Source organism: Macrobrachium rosenbergii, chromosome 16 (genome assembly GCF_040412425.1).
Source record: "Macrobrachium rosenbergii isolate ZJJX-2024 chromosome 16, ASM4041242v1, whole genome shotgun sequence".
Taxonomy (NCBI): Eukaryota; Metazoa; Arthropoda; class Malacostraca; order Decapoda; family Palaemonidae; genus Macrobrachium; species Macrobrachium rosenbergii.
The window spans coordinates 35,161,262-35,176,549 of NC_089756.1; positions in this window are offsets into that span (position 1 = coordinate 35,161,262).

The window sequence follows — 15,288 nt, forward strand, 5'->3', positions numbered from 1 at the left end:
AATATAATACCCTATTTCAGACTCAATGCTACCTAATTCCACTAACAAAAATAATTTTTCATTATTTGTCACAAAATATGCCTATAATAGGTCTCTTCTTTCGAGGCGTCAGGAACGAATGTGTGTGTATTGCAATATCGAACTGAATTATAACAGAATAATCCATTCAGTAATTATGATGAAGAGGGAATATCAGCTTAAATATTGTTAGGTTTTAATCTTTTTATTTTCATTTCGTATATCATCCTCCTTTTTTTTTTGAGATTCATGTATCTTCATCGTTTATTTTCTAGATTCATATTTATTCCCCTGTTGTCTTCTTGCATCGCTCCCCACGGGATTAGATCCCATTCTCTCTTTACTGTCATCTTGCATTATTGCCCTTTCCGTCGGCCTTCAGGTATAGACAAGCACAGGTAAGAATGCCTGTCTGTGAGACACATTGTAAACCACTCGGAATTCAATTGTAAATACGCTCAGCTCACTTTCAAAATGACGCTGGCTAATGGAAGACTTGGGTACATAAACCTTAATTTTCGAAACTGCGTTGCACGCTAAGCCTTATTGCAGGTCGGTAAGGGTCTGTTAAACCTGGAATGAGGCACTTTGCAGAGTGCAGAAAAGAGAGGGCAGTTGAAGGACTAGCAGCAACGAAGTAAAAGAAAATAACCTGGAATATTTTGTGACTGAGATTTTGAGTGGAAAGCTTCTGCAACCTTCATTTTTAATATATCTTTTATTTTAAGTAGATATGTATATGTATATATATATATATATATATATATATATATATATATATATATTTATATATATATCTTTTATTATAATATATATATATATATATATATATATGTATGTATATATATATATATATATATGTGAGTGTGTATATATATATATATATATATATATATATATATATATATATATATATATATATATGTATACATGTATATATATATATATATATATATATATATATATATATATATATATATATATATATATATAATTTATGCATTTGTTTTTGTGTGAGCAACACTTGCAGTAAAGGTCACCATTATTAACATTATATTATTGGACACCTATTTCGATCCTACGTTCAATGCCATATGCACATGCGCGGTTGGTACCTTCACGGTAATATTATGAACGCATATAGCATAACATATACCCACAGTAAATATTGTCAATACATAAACACACAACATCACACCACAGAAAATGCGAGTGGGTGAATGAAGCAAAATAAACAGGACCGTAAATAATCAATTATACGGAAACCATAAACGAGAATTGTAGCTGGTGTCGCATGCGTCATTGGCAACAACATCACCAGCAGATGGATTCAACCATAGCATTTCCGCGTCCATTTTTCTTGTTCCGCCGTAAAATGCACCGTTATATTAACTTTGTAGTGCCGTAATTAATTATTTTTAACGCCGTTTTCCTAGCTGATGGACGTACGTAAGTTTTATATCTCGAAATAATTGTTTGTTGGAGAGAGAGAGAGAGAGAGAGAGAGAGAGAGAGAGAGAGAGAGAGAGAGAGAGAGATTCGTTTTTATGAGACAGTAATCCGTGCTTTATGTCGCTATATTTTAGGCAACCTCCCATTCGTATCATTCTGGCGAGCGATCGTGTCAGTGCTGAAGAGAGACAGAGCGCGATGCTTCATTTTAGTGTTCTTTCCCGTTGTCACAATGGTGCAGTATCACTGGTTGACAGAGGTTATGATTTATCACTTGCATATGATATACATAGGTTATTATTATATATATATATATATATATATATATATATATATATATATATATATATATATATATATATATATATATATATATATATATATATATATATATATATATATATATATATATATATATATATATATATATATATATATATGTTTATATATAATACTTATATATGTATATGTATGCATGTGTAGAAAGAGAGAGGAAGGTATGCGAAAGAAAAAAAGAAAATAATAGATCAAGTAATAGCCATGTTTCTTATTGTAAAGATAAAGTTTCCTTTGCATATTAAAATCTGAATGAGACTTAAATTCGCGAGATGCGGTTGCAATCCAAGTGTTTAAAAGTGCTTAACTCAACCGACATTCCCAAGCTCAGAAAATGTGTTAATACCCGGCTGTGAAATGCAATTATATCTCTGGGAATTGCTCAGTGACTGAATATTATTAATTCACTGAATATTGAACACATCAATAAATACTTGCAGGTTTTGAAGCTTGAACACATTCATGAGATGTCCTTCATAACTTTTCCTCCTTCAAATTGAAAATTATCAAATAGTCCAGTTACAAAGGCATGCGTAGTTCAATATCCCTTTAGTTGATGAAAGCTATTTAGCAGAGCGGAGATGAAAGTCGTCCATTTTGCACGCTGTTGTTTTGCGAAGTTACCTTTTAATGCAATGGTTTCATATTGAATATTAATTATGCCATGCCCTTTGTGCATTGTTTCTGTAACTTCTTACCAAACACTAAACCAGTGGAATTCATTGTCGTTGTAAGCTTCCGTAAAGTAGACTGTTTAGATTTGCCGTATTTTTTGTCTATTGCGTATAGATAATTACAGTCACACTTTAAGATCACAAACACCATATACTGTCAAATTCAAAGGTTCATCAGTACTCGCTCTCTCAGCTTTAGTTGCGTGAGTAACTGTCGGCGGACTAGTCGACCCAGTGATACGGCCTTGACTCGTAGGTGTCGGATTGAGCTTCCCTTACTCTTACTCTCACATTTAAACCCATATTCTTTCGATCAGGATAAACGTGATCTCTCCAGGGAACATTCAAGTGGAATAAGTATTTCAAAAGTTAACAAGTATTGTAACGGAGCCATTTAAAATATTGGTAGTTTTCCGTATGGTAATCTTGGTCATTGATCGAGCCGTAAAACTCTACGGTGTTTGCTACCCACATTTCACTTACTCGATGAACGCTTCCATCACAAACTTAAGTGATTCAAAATTGGCATAATAAGAGTTTGCCCCTCACATTCAGCGCGTAGAATCTTTCATTCCATTTTCATTCCATTTATATTGTCGCTTCCATTCTTGAATTATTTATATGGAGATATTCATTATAAAACCTCAGCCTCTTACAAAATCTTAACAACCAAATTCTTTTTAATTACAAAGAGAAAACTAAATCACAATAACTTCACCGCTTTCTTATTAAAGTAATACGTGATTTCAAATATATTCTGATACTTATATCTTTGGTTTTCAAAATTACTTGATACTATGAAAACTGTTGACCTTTTGTAAAGATTTTGTACGTTAATAATAATAATAATAATAATAATAATAATAATAATAATAATAATAATAATAATAGGGAAATGGAACAGCAGAGGGTAACAGTTCTGAAAATTAGTTAACGTGCAACAAATAGGAGTTTAGAATCCGCTGGAAGTCGTTGTAATTCATGAAAACAAATGGGCATTTAAGTGAACGAAGAAGCTGTTGAATTTCCCCTTCGATTATCTGACTTTTAAACAGATTCTCTTCCATTCTTGACTGATTGTTTGTCACCACGCACTTCATACATGTATGTATATATAAATAAATTATATATATATATATATGTATATATATATATATATGTGTATATATACAGTATGTATATATATGTTTATATATATGTGTGTGTGTTCAAGTACCTACAACCGAAACAAAAAACTGTCACATTTCCTCCATGACATCTGGTGCATGTGTGAGGGTAACCATCCTGGAAAGCGGTATGAACACATGGCTTTAAGGCAGGAAAGCACTCAAGAAAAAACCATTTTTCCTTTGACCAGTTCGTCAACAACTGCCTCTCTCCCCTGAGTAAGAGGAGTTAATTGCCCGTGGGTTCTGTCGGAGAGAGAGAGAGAGAGAGAGAGAGAGAGAGAGAGAGAGAGAGAGAGAGAGAGAGAGGTCAACCTAACGAACTTTAACTTTAAGTCAGTTTTAGTTTTCATTGGCCCTCGGGCAAACTTTGGGCCATCGCTTCCAGAGTGGTGTGGTTATTGTCCATTCGAAGGGTTATATTGCATCCATTCCGGCTGGATATAGTAGCTAGTGATGAATGGGTACAGTTCAAACATTTGATGTGGTCTCCCACCTCTTGACTTTTATTCGGTTTTCCGACCTGCTCGTGCAAGGACATTCCACTTGTTATCGTTCTCTCTCTCTCTCTCTCTCTCTCTCTCTCTCTCTCTCTCTCTCTCTCTCTCTCTCTCTCTCTCTCTCTCTCTTAATGTTATTGGTATTTTGCTTCTCAGGGTGTATTGCTTGGCGCGGTTTTCTGACTTTGACCTGAATGCAATTGTATTTTTGCTTGGATAATGCTGTGTTGATTGATCAGATTATTCTGATCACAACTTTTCTTTATTTTTTATGTTTTTACAGTGCTTTGTTTTTTTTCACTTATTAGCCTTATGGTTACTTTTTATCATTTGTATGCTTACGGAGTATTTAAGAAAACTTGATTACAAGTTTTTTTAAATCTGTTTTAATTTCATTGCTGAAATGATGTACCTTTATGTATTCTGTCTCGCTGTTACCTGGCGATTGAAAAAGGATTGCTTTCCACTGAAAAATATATACACACACACACATACACACTCACAGACACACACACATACACATATATATATATATATATATATATATATATATATATGTATATATATATATATATATAAATATATATATATATATATATATATATATATATATATATATATATATATATATATATATATATATATATATATATATATGTATATATATATATACATATATTCTGTTATGCAGTTATTATTAATAATCTTTTTATATCATCGTTATATGTGCCTATTCTCGAAGGTGTTTTGCCTTGTTCCATAATAAGTTATTTGCACCAAGAATAACTGTAATATTGGTTTTAGTCTGCACATCTAGAAGAAGGAGACTGTTCTGGTAACCAATACAGCTGACCTATTATAACCCTTTGGGGAAAGCAAAAGCTGGTAGCAGGTCGTCAAATGACCACCGGACCGATCGTAAACTTCATCGAACCGCGCCTTCATGAGCTATAATATTCATGAAGGTTTATTGCTTGACACTAGATACATTAAAAAAAAAGGCCACTTGTTTCTATTTTTCTGTCTACGAAAGACTTTTATTGAACGATATAACAGTTTTTTAAGTGAGGAATCTTCGATAACGGTTAACCTAATGCCAATTCTATAGCCCAGCCCTATAAGGCAAGAAGAATAACCAAGGATAAAAAAGAATGGGTTGTGAAGGAACTGATATAGACAAGCAACTTCAAAGGAAGAAAGGTTTTAAGAGTCATGGAACACAGAAACAGAGGGAGAATTTCAAAACTTGTCAGATTAGGGAAGGAACGGTCACTAATGTTTACTAGTTTTCCATTTCTTCTGTATAGAAACCATGAAGGGGATATTGGCACTGAACTACATATGAGAGAGTAAAAATCGAGAAACAGCTTTTAATAACAGATGTGCGAATTTCCCAATCCGCGATCCTTCAGAAAACGTAAACTCGAGTGAAACTGGAAAATCCGACACATTTGGAAAGAGTCCGAAAACCGGTTGTTGAGGAGAGAGAGAGAGAGAGAGAGAGAGAGAGAGAGAGAGAGAGAGAGATCTTAGAATTTAGGCGCAGCACGTTTCCGTTTCATCATAATGTTGTTTATGTGCATTTTCGCAAATTTATGCATAAACTCTGTTTGTGACCTCCTGCCCATTACTCTGTCCCCGAAATACGATAAAACTGGAGCCAGTGGCCGTGGCAGGAGACCAAGGATATTATGCCGTGGATATGTTGTTCTCCCGACCGTTTTACTCTTGCTGTCGATCTTGCCAAGATCAAGCAGAGATGTTATATTATACACATGTAGCGTTTCTGCTTACTAGAAGTTTCGCTTGTTCCGGGGTTCCTGGACAAAACCAGTTGTTGTTCTGAGATCTCACATAACCAGTCCTTCTATTGCAATCTTGCAAAACCAAATCTTTGTATTGAAAACTTTCAAAACCATTGTTGTTGGCGACCTCACGAAACAAGTCCTTGTTCTGGAGTCTTACAAACTTTTAACATGTTCCGGAGTCTTACAAAATCTTTCCTTGTTCCGGGGTCTTACAACACCAGTCCTTTTCCTGGATCCATCAAAACTAGTCCTTGTTCTTAGATGAACAAGGACTCCGGAACAAGGAAAGATTTTGTAAGACTCCGGAACAAGTTAAAATCTTGTAAGACTCCAGAACAAGGGACTTGTTTTGTGAGATCGCCAACAACAAATGATTTTGAGAGTTTTTAATACAAAGACTGTGAGAGCTCGCAGAACTAGTCGTTGTTCCGTCATCCTTCAAAACAAGTCGCTGTTCCGTCGTCTTTCAAAACCAGTTGTTGTTCTGGGACCCCTCAGAACCGGTCCTTGTATTAAGATCTCACAAAACCAGTCATTATTTTGGGACCAGTCCTTGCTCAGGGCCCGTACAAAAGCAGTCATTATCTTGAGACCTTGGTATATCCTCTTTTTAATTAATTAATTTATTTCTCAATAAATATTTGTCTCATGGCCGGCATTTACATTTAATTGGTGACTGTAATTAATATATATGTATATATATATATATATATATATATATATATATATATATATATATATATATGCTGTTTCCACACAGACGCAATCACACATAAGTATATATATATATATATATATATATATATATATATATATATATATATATATATATATATATATATATATATATATATATATATATATATATACACGTATTGTATTCTGTAAACAGTGCAACGCACTTATTTTTCATTTTCAGATTTCATTACGTGATGCGGAACGGGAACTTTTACATTTTTCATTTTATTTCTGTCGAAAACGATCATCCGTATTTACATACCGGACGCCAAGCGGGATATTTCCATGATATAACAGCATAAATAGAATTTTTCAAACGGGAAAATTTTTACGTCAAATCTAAAAGAAAAAAAATGATATTTGTACCCGTCTCAAGAAATATGAAAATCAAAATAATTGATGCAGAATTACACAGCTGGAAAATCACTTAAAATTTCTTAAGTTAAATAAAAATAAAAATCTATATATTCACAAATAAAAATCTATATATTCCAGTGCAGTACACAAATAAAATCTATATATTCTAGTCTAATGTAAAAATAAGAATCTATATATTCTAGTCTAATATGAAAATAAAAATCTATATATTCTGGTGCAATATAGAAATAAAAATCTATATATTCTAGTCTAATATGAAAATACAAATCTGTATATTCTAATCTAATATCAAAATAAAAATCTATATTTTCTGGTCTAATATAAAAATAAAAATCCCTTTATTCTAGTCAAACTTACAAATAAAAATCTATATATTCTGTCTAATATAAAAATAAAAATTATATATTAATTTCTAATAAAGAATTAAAACTCTATATATTCCAGTCTAACTTAAAAATAAAAATTATATATTCTAGCCTAATAAAAAATTAAAAATAAATATATTCCAGTCTGATAATAACAGTCCTCAATTGGTTCAGTTCTTACGAACATTCGGGTAAATTTTCTATCTATACTACATACTAAACTTCCTTGCAGACACACATTCATTTTTCCTTTTACATAAAGACGAATCTCCGGTATCCATTCGGAAATGACGACCAAAATTATCGTGAATGGATGTGAAGTTTCATTCATTCAGTCCCATTTCAGTCTTTCAGAAGGGAAATCCCATCATTTCAGGGTGGGATTAAGCTCGACAATCTTTCATTTGAAATGACTGAATTTCAATTTTAAAGAGGTTAGTATTTTCAAGTTATCTTTTAGTATGACGATCATAGGTAAATAAAAGTATGAAGTGCAGTTTTAAAGAAGAAGAAGAAGAAGAAGAATAAAGAGGTTAGTGCTTTCAAGTTATATTTTAGTGTGACGATGGGAAGTAAATAAAAATATGAAGTGCAATTTTAACGAAGAAGAAGAAGAAGAAGAAGAAGAAGAAGAAGAAGAAGAAGAAGAAGAAGAAGAAGAAGAAGAAGAAGAGAGTCCCGGAAATCGACAAAAGTAAGAAGCGCGACTCCAAAGAAGAAGAAAGACCCACAAATAAACCGAGTCAAAAATCCCCCTCCCCTAAAATAGTTTAAGATTTCGCAAAGTCAAACTCTGGCCCAGACAGGATTCGGTTTCGCCCTGAAAATTGAGTAAGGCTGAGAGTGAAGAGGGATATTGGAAGAGGCTGAGCAAGGAACGACTGAAGGAACAGAAGGAAAGGGAACGAAGGGCGATGGAAAAGGGGAAGTGTGTAAGAAGATAGAAAGGTTAACAGACTGCTGGCGATTTTGGGGGTAGCAAATGGAAAGAGCTGGGAATGTGGTGTGTGGGAAGAGAAAGACATTCAAAAGATGGTAAGTGACAAGATGACAGTGATTGAAAAGGGAAGGAAAGAGGATTTAGATATCATATGAAAAGATGTGGAAATGGGAAATTTGTGGGAAGAGAAAGACATTCAAAAGAATGTGAGTGACAAAATGACAGTGATTAAAAAGGGAAAGAAAAAGGATTTAGATATCATATGAAAAGAGCTGAAAAATGTGATGTGGGAAGAGAAAGACATTCAAAAGAAAGTGAGTGACAAGATGACAGTGATTGAAAAGGAAGGAAAGAGGAATTAGAAAGCAAATGAAAAGAGCTTAAAATGTGATGTGGGAAGAGAAAGACATTCAAGAGATGGTGAGTGACAAGATGACAGTGATTGAAGGGGGAAGGAAAAAGAGTTGCGAGTGAAAGAGAGATATAAAGGATAAAGGAGAAGAAGTGAATACTGAAACATAAGGAACAGAATCGAAGAGAAATGGGAAGCGTGTGAATGGATAAAAATATTCGAGAGATGATGAGAAACAAGATAATGAAGCTTTTGAGATAAAGTGAGTGGAAAGAGAAGGAAAAGTAAATGTGAGTGAAGATAAGAAATAACAGAAGGAAATTAAATGATGAACGAATAAAGAAATCTGAGGAAGAAGGGAAAGAAAATTAAATAAGAGTGGAAAAGTGAATTAATAAAAAGAGAAGAGGGAAGAGTAAATAAAACAAGTCACAGACAAAGAGATAAATGCATAAAAGAGTAAAGGATATAAGAACTGATTAAAGGCGAAAGGACACAAAACAAGTAAAAATTGCGCCGAAGTTCCTTTGGCGCAATCAAGTTTTCTGTACAGAGCATAATCAAGGCCACCGAAAATAGATCTGTCTTTAGGTGGTTTCGGTATAATGCTGTACGAGGCTCTACCCATGTAACTTTAACCACGGCCCGGTGGTGGCCTGGCCTATATCATTGCCAGATGCATGATTATGGCTAACTTTAACATTCAATAAAATAAAAACTACTGAGGCTAGAGGGCTGCAATTTGGTATGTTTGATGATTGGAGGGTGGATGATCAACATGCCAATTTGCAGCCCTCTAGCCTCAGTAGGTTTTGAGATCTGAGAGTGGGCAGAAAAAGTGCGGACAGAAAAAGTGCGAACGGACAGACAAAGTCGGCACAATAGTTTTCTTTTTACAGAAAACTAAAAGCAGGAGAATTAGGAGAAAAGTTATAGAAGGAAAGTGAAATAAGGAGACAAGGCGAACAAAAAGAGAAGGAAATTGTTGGAATTAGAAATGATGTGCGTAAGTAAGAGAGAAATTCTCGAAAGAAGATGGATGGATGAGAAAATTAAGAAAACCAAGACAAACAAATGTTATGACAAGGAATAATAATGAAAGGATAATGGATAAGCAGATAATAATGAGTTAAGAACGTAAACTTCACAGAAAGAAAAATAAGTGTCAAATTAAAACTTCGATTGGGGGAGAATTTGTTTTTTGTGAATAGAGGTCATAAAAGATTACGAGGATTAGAAAGAAAAAAATTTCTAATATAGAAGTAAAAACCAAACGATAAAATGACAGTTGTATATTGAAAGTAACTACATTAATGAATATATAAACTAGGTTCTTCTGAAGTCTTGGAATAGATGAGAATCTTTTCGTCACATTTTCCAGATTCATGTAATTGCGACGTCACAACAGGCGATGAAATTCTGACTTCCCGATTCCACAGTATCGCTTGGGTACGTTTTCCGCTGAAAACCTGAAATCTGCATATGGTAATGAAATGGAGAAACTCTATCACCACAACAAGATCCGAATTCGTGTAAGAAATAGGAATTCACGATTGAACGATCGACGCTAAGGAAACCCACCTCTCTGATATCAACATTTATTAAATTCACCTTTGAATTGTAAGGTATTAAACTTAATAAGATAAGCATAACTCTATCGAAATTTATCTCAGATTTTCAAATATTTAATTTCAAATTGTGCCTCCGAATGGTCCGTTACGATCTCTTGAAAAAAAGATAGTTAAACTAATTGCTTCTCAGATCAGTTTTATTTTTCATTTCCAGCACAGGCTCGAAGAATATAAGAAAATTGGGAAAGCAGGAAGCGATACACCTGATTCTTGAAATAAGAAAGGTTAAAATAGTCAGAATAAAAACAAATGGAAGGAAATGTGATCTGAGAAGCAATTAGTTTAACTTTTCTTTTTTCAAGCGACCATAACGGATCATTCGGAGGCACGATTTGAAATTAAACACTTCAAAATCTAAGATAAATTTCGACAGAGTTATGCTGATCTGATGAAATTTGGTACCTTACAATGCAAAGGCGAATTTAGTAAATGTTGATATCAGCGAAGTGGGTTTCCTTAGAGACCTAAATCCTCCGTGATAGCGTGGATCGTTCAATCGTGAATTCCTATTTCTTACACGGATTCGAATCTTGTTGTGGTGATAGAGTTTCTCCATTTCATTACCATATGCAGATTTCAGGTTTTCAGCGGAAAACGTACCCAAACAATATTGTGGAATCGGGAAGTCAGAATTTCATCGCCTGTTGTGACGTCGCATTTACATGAATTTGGAAAATGTGACGAAAAGATTCTCATCTATTCCAAGACTTCAGAAGAACCCTGTTTATATATTCATTAATGTAGTTACGTTCAATATACAACTGTCATTTTATCGTTTGATTTTTACTTCTACATTAGCAATTTTTTTCTTTCCAATTCTCGTAATCTTTTTTGACCACGGTGAATTTTTTATAAAGACACCTGTTGCTTTTTTGTATGATCCAGTTTCTTTATATATTTTGGAGACGAGAGTCTTTGTCGTAATGGAAAAATAATGTCCTCCAGGCTCAAAGGAAATATAATATTAATGTTGGTCACGTTGGTTATGACTCTCTCTCTCTCTCTCTCTCTCTCTCTCTCTCTCTCTCTCTCTCTCTCTCTCTCTCTCTCTCTCTCTCTCCAACTCAAAAACATAAAAAGGGGAAAACTTATAGACCAAAAACTTCTTACGTTCCGGAATCCGATGCTTATTGTATATTTCTTATTTACTGAACCGTTTTCTCTCTCTCTCTCTCTCTCTCTCTCTCTCTCTCTCTCTCTCTCTCTCTCTCTCTCTCTCTCTCTCTCTCTCCAATTGGAAAAACATAAACAGGGGGAAAACTTATAGGCTAAAAACTTCTTAGGTGCCGGAATCCCATGCACATTGTATATTACTTATTTACTGAACCCTCTCTCTCTCTCTCTCTCTCTCTCTCTCTCTCTCTCTCTCTCTCTCTCTCTCTCTCTCTCTCTCTCTCAATTTCCGATCTCTTCCTCCTTCTCCTCCTCCTCCTCCTCCTCCTCCTCCTCCTCCTCCTCCTCCTCCTCCCTCCTCCTCCTCCTCGCCCCAGCCTTCACCGTCGTCCCAGTTATTCTGAAGGAGCCATTTTAAGCGCCGAGAGTCTCCCATTCCTTCGCAATCTCCTTCTTCTTATATCGCCTCCCAGCAGTCAAGCAACAGTTTTTATTTCCCTTTATTATTTTTTCCTTTGAGCTCGTTTTTTTTCTGTCCTCTGCCTGACGCTCCTTCAATGTTGTCCTGGAAGCTGTTGGATTTTCCTCGCCGGGACAATAATAACTTATAAAAATTCTGTCAAGATTTCAAAGCCTCTGTCATAATTCGAGTTTTACGGTGTTCCAGAATTCGCTTCGGTGCTGCCGGAGTGAAGCGTTTCGGGGGTGAGGGTCAGTGTCAGGTGCTTGAGAAAGGAAAGGTTTGCTTTCCTGTTTTCTGTGTAATATATTGTGTGTATATATGTATATATATATATATATATATATATATATATATATATATATATATATATATATATATTTATATATATATATATATATATATATATATATATATATATGTGTGTGTGTATATATATATATGTATATGTTTATACAGACACACACACTATATATATATATAGTCCATATTATATTATTTATATATATTTATTTATATATATTTATATATATGTGTGTGTATGTATGTATATATATATACACACACACTAATATACTAGATCTTTATATATATGTATTTCTTTTCTTTTTCGACAAGCCGTGAATCCAGATGAAGAACAAATGAAGAAACCCTAACTTCGTCTTGGGATTAGAACCCAAGTACTATACTGTAGGTTAGGGCAGTGGTTCTCAATCTTTTTTTAGTGATGGCACCCTAACTAATGTAATAATTACCGTGGCACCCCTTCTTTTCCATCCCACCAAATCGCATGAATTAACTTCTTATTTAATAAATAAAATTGTTATCCTTACTGTATGTATATATATATATATATATATATATATATATATATATATATATATATATATATATATATATATATATATATATATATATATATATACACTGATAATAATTATATGAAGACTTCTGCAAATTATTTTTTTACAAATGTTCATTAAGATGATCTAAGCAAGACAAACTTCATGACGATCTTGCGGCACCCCTTGGCACTGTCTGTGGCACCCCAGGGTGCCACGGCACCCAGTTTGAGAATCATTGGGTTAGGGTCAGGCTAACCTGAACCATTCTACCACGAATTCAGATACACCCATCCTCACCATCGTAGTCACTGTTTCTAGATAAATGTTTGTAATAATCATAGTGAACTGCCATCCTATGAAGATGTCCTCATGTGTTGCGAGGAATTGCCCTTTTTTGAGGATAAAGTGCTTCTCTTCTTACGGAAGGTAACGACAAGAAAAAATACCTGTTGTAGAAGTAGTTAGTAGTGCACTGTAGTAGTAGTGCACTGTAGGCATTACTTAAGGTTCTTTGCAGCGTGCCTTCGGCTCCTAGCTGCAACCCCTTTCATTCCTTTTACAGTAGGCCTACCTTCATTTATGTTCTCTTTCTTCTGTCCTACTTTCCACCCTCTCCTAACATTTGATTCATAGTGCGGCTGCTAGATTTTCATCTTGTTACACCTTTCATACCTTTTTACTGTCAAAATTTTACATTCTATTCTAATATGCCTTACATTCGCTCACCGATGAGTCTTAGTGTATTATCCCATCTAGGCGGATGTCAAATTCTTGTAGGAGACGAGGAAATCCCAATATCCTTGAAGTGATCCTTAGCAGATGTCGACAGGCCCTGAAGTACCTGGAGGAGGCAGCATCTGATTTCCCAAATCGACGTTTCCCCCGCTTCTCGGATTGTTCCCCGAGTGTAACCAGAAAAAGACCTAAACTTTTGCGCGATTGACTTCGCTCTCTCTTGGCTGCAGCGAGTAGAATTCTGATCAAAGACCGTAGTGTTTCTATATATATTCTGGATCAAAGTATATATATATAGTGTTTATATATATATATATATATATATATATATATATATATATATATATATATATATATACATATGCATATATATACAATATATGAACCAGGGTGAATCATAAGTAAGTGGACAGTAGATGATAACATTTTCTTCCATCAGTATTTAAATCGTTAGCCATTATTTTTCATGACATGCAGAAAACCCCAGACGATCTGGAGTTAACGAGGAGCGAGAAAGGAATAAAGGTGACACAAAGATAAATCAAAGGTAAAAAGGAAAAGACGATAAATATTAGATTGTGAGCAAAAGAGATTTTGTTGATGACAAGAGCGACTTGATTTAATGATGTGCATATGAATGGTAATGTAGTTCTTTTGAATTAGTAAGGTTAATTAGTAAGGAACATTGTGTATGTATGTATATATATATATATATATATATATATATATATATATATATATATATATATATACATATATATATATATATATATATACATATATATATATATATATATAATATATACATGTAAATATATATATCTCTATATATGTTGATGCTGAATTGAATATATATATATCTTATAACACTTTGTTGATTAGTTAGATCTTAAGTTGACCAGCCAACGATATTCATCTGCACCTTTATAAAACCCTGACTTTTATGTTTTTCTTTTTTTCTCCTGGCATTTATTGTTTAGCATTTTCCAATTCAGCTGATATTCCCTGACAGTTCCAATTTAGTCGTTAACTGTTTATTCAACCCAGGACAGATCTCGTTTATCTCCCAACAGTTTTTGTTTTAGCTCCATGTATTATTGTTGGCACCCCACAAGTTCTGTTCAGATTTAATCCACAATAGGTTTTTGATTGGATTACGTCTATTCTCTTAATTTTCAATAAACGCATTTGACCGTAGCATTTTTTGTATTTGTTGGGGAGTATAATTCCCCGCTTTATTGTACCTTATATTCATTTATAGAAATGAGGTAACTTTGTCCCAGTGTTTCGTATTACGAAAATGAGCTTGAAGATGAGTTCTCCAAAATAATTCCCAATGTTGACTATAGTATTTTTTATATTTTTGGGGGTATAATTCCCCGCTGTATTTTACCTTATATTCATTTATAGAAATGAGGTAACTTTATCCCTGTATTTCGTATTGCGAAAATTAGCTTGAAAATGAGTTCTCCAAAATAATTCCCAATGTTGAGTATAGCATTTTTTATATTTTGGGGGTATAATTCCCCGCTTTATTGTACCTTATATTCATTTATAGAAATGAGGTAACTTTCACCCAGTGTTTCGTATTACGAAAATGAGCTTGAAAATAAGTTCTCCAAAATCATTCCCAATGCTTTGGGTACACATTTTTTTTTTTTTTTTTTTTTTTTTTTTTGTTAAACAAAAATGACTGATGAACGCCGAAGAATTTGTCAGCGTCCGGATGAATTCAAAGAAGTAATTCGACGTTCTTCAGAGTTATGTGTAGCTCTGT